The sequence below is a fragment of the Capsicum annuum genome, chromosome 3 (assembly GCF_002878395.1).
Source record: "Capsicum annuum cultivar UCD-10X-F1 chromosome 3, UCD10Xv1.1, whole genome shotgun sequence".
NCBI classification, from domain to species: domain Eukaryota; kingdom Viridiplantae; phylum Streptophyta; class Magnoliopsida; order Solanales; family Solanaceae; genus Capsicum; species Capsicum annuum.
The window spans coordinates 121,428,664-121,431,699 of NC_061113.1; the positions used below are offsets into that span (position 1 = coordinate 121,428,664).

At 35.5% G+C, this 3,036-nt stretch overlaps 1 pseudogene; it reads left to right on the forward strand.

The window, feature by feature from the left end:
• Positions 1-621: 621 nt before the first annotated feature.
• LOC107865247 lies at positions 622-2,518 on the forward strand (annotated as a pseudogene).
• Positions 2,519-3,036: the final 518 nt, after the last annotated feature.

A 3,036-nucleotide genomic window follows, 5' to 3' on the forward strand; every position in this document is an offset into this window, starting at 1 on the left:
TGTATTTGAATTTCTCATGATTTTCTCCGTAATTCGAGGGCCGTCAGTAGCATATTTCTTGAATGTATGAATATTTGGATATGAATTTCTCTACTTCTCGAATGCATGAAGATTTGGATATGAATTTCTCCGTAATTCGAAGGCCATTAGTGGCGTATTTCTCGAACGTAGGAACATTTGGATTTGATCTCCATGAAAGAAGGGTTTGTCTTCTTGATGTATTTGATTATCAAGAAGAGAGGGTTTTGATCTTTATGAATATCCCGTGAATTTATCAGGACTTTTCAGATCTTTGATCTTTTTGTGAATATCCCGTAAATTTTTGGGATACTAGAGATGCCTCTTTAAAGAATTATTTCCCCCCTTCATATAGGTGTAATTTAGGATTTAGGTTGAGTAGCCATCAAGCTAGATTTATGGTAAAGTAGCCCCAAGAACTCTAACCAAAATTGAACTTTAACCAAAATTGAACTCTTTTTGTAAATTCCACAAAATTTCAATGTCTACATGTTCTTCTAGGGGTTCTAGTATGTTACTTCCTGTTAAGTGCTTTCACTAACATGTCTAATTTGTTTTCTAGGGGTTCTAGTATGTTACTTCCTGTTAAGTGCTTTCACTAACATGTCTAATTTGTTTGCTGCAGATGGTTTTGGGGGAAAAGGAAAACCAGCCTCAGGTGATGGAGGAGCGGTCCCGCCTAATGCTACGCTGCAAATTGACTTGGAGTTGGTAACATGGAACACTATCTCAAGTGTAACTGATGATAAGAAAGTACTCCCTCTATTCCAAATTTCCTAATTTAATTTCCCATTTTATTTGTCTTTTTTTATTAATCAAGAAAAGACAAAAAAATTTCATGTTTTACCCTTTGTATTAATTACTTTTTCTTTAAATTAAAATGTAAAAATAATTTAATAGGAATACTATGATAAACTAGCTATGTTATTAATTATTTTTCTTAATTAATATGTCATCTCAATTTGGGACAGAGGAAGTAATAAAGAACTTAAAAGAAGGGGATGAATATGAGAAACCCAATGAAGGGGCTGTGGTTAAAAGTTAGTTACTCAGTAACTACCATCATGTTCTAGATTTATGAATTTAAAACATGATATCTAACAAATGTTTGAATCGGCATCTTGTAGTGAAATTGATCGACAAGCTGCAAGATGGCAGTCTTTATAAAGAAGGGCCACAATGGAGAAAATGAAGACGAGTTTAAGACATATGAGGGTATGGATTCTGAATACATCATTGTCGTAACAGCTAAGATATGATTTTGTGATTTTTGTGGTTGGGTTATTCTTTGTTTTATTTGTTCACTGTTGATCTGGCTTGAACAGAGCAAGTTATAGACGGGTTGGATAGAGGTGTCATGTCAATGAAGAAGGGTGAAGTGGTACTGTTAATAATTACACCTGAGTATGCCTTTGGTCTATCTGAGCCAAAGCATACCTAGGGGTTGTTCCTCCCAACTCAACTGTATATTATGAGGTTGAGCTGGTTTCCTTTGTCAAGGAATGTGATACAGTTTTTCCTTGTAATTCAAATTCTTTCGTCTGCCAAAGTGTATTCTCTTATCAGTAATTTGGCCTGTAGGAAAAGGAATCATGGGATATGAATAACCAGGAAAAAATTGACGCTGCTGTCGAAAAGAAAGAGGAAGGAAATGTCCTCTTCAAGGTTGGTAAATATCCAAGAGCATCAAGGAGATATGAGACGGTGTGTAGTCTCCAAAATAGGGTGTTCCTGTGTTAGTCGAGTAATTAGTTGTTGGTGTCCTTGATCCAGTTTTGCCAAACAGTAGGAATTGAAATAATGCAGGCTGCTAAATATATTGAATATGATACCGACTTTAGTGAGGAGGAAAAGAAACAACGGAAAACTTTGAAGATCAGCTGCAACTTAAACAATGCAGCTTGCAAGTTGAAACTGAAAGATTACAAGCAGGCGAAGAAGCTGCGTACCAAGGTGCCATTAGATCAGAACATGCCTTCATATTTCATTGATCTATTTTTATCTTTTTACTAATTCTATGTACTTTAGTTGTTGGAAACTGGGAGTACGAATGTCAAAGCTCTTTACTGGAGAGCTCAGGCATATATGAACATGGCAGTTCTTGATCTGGCTGAATGTGACATTAAGAAAGCCCTTGAGATTGATCCTAACAACAGGTATTGTGTTATTTCTTCTATACTCGCTGTCCAAATATGTTGCATCTCGTTCATGGTGTTATAAGTTGTACTTTTTAATGACGTCAAGGGACGTGAAGTTTGAATACAAAATTCTGAAGGAGAGGGTTAAGGAATACAATAAGAAGGACGCGAAATTCTATGGGAACATGTTTGCTAAGTTAAATAAGTTGGATGTCAACTCAAATGTAAGTTTCAGACTCATGATTTCTAGAATCTATGCAGCTTCCATCTTGTTTGGTGACCATTTTTTGACACACTTTGTCTTTGTGCAGAACTCCGCTTAAAAGAAACCACAACCGATGGGCATAGACAGCAAGGCATAATTGTCTTCAGCAGATGAGTGTCAATTTTATGGTGCCATGTTAGTTGTTTAGGAATGCTAGTGAGGGATCTCTGATACGGGAAAACTATACTGGATTTTGTGGAATCAGTCCTAGCTATTCGAAAAACTTAATCTCTTTTATTGGATCCTATTTGCATGAGGTTAGCTTTGATAGTGCCAAAATAAGGCTCTAGCTGCTAGAGGCGGATCTAGGATTTCGAGGTTGCGGGTGCCATGTCACTTTTAACGTTAAAGCTACTACTTAAAAAAGATAATTTTTATGGGCGTCCCACTGAAATTTGGCTTGTTAGTGTCAGATTTTTGAAGGAAAATTTTACTGAAACATTATCGAAGAACCTAATTTTTACAAATTCAGTTGGAAATCAGTTAATTTTTTGCTTTATGTTTTGCTATTTACACTGCCCCAAATAAAACAAATATTTTGTCGATTTTATAGGCTTTGGGTTTCGATTTGATTATTTATCTTTTCAATTTGTATAGACAAATAGATCAAATAAT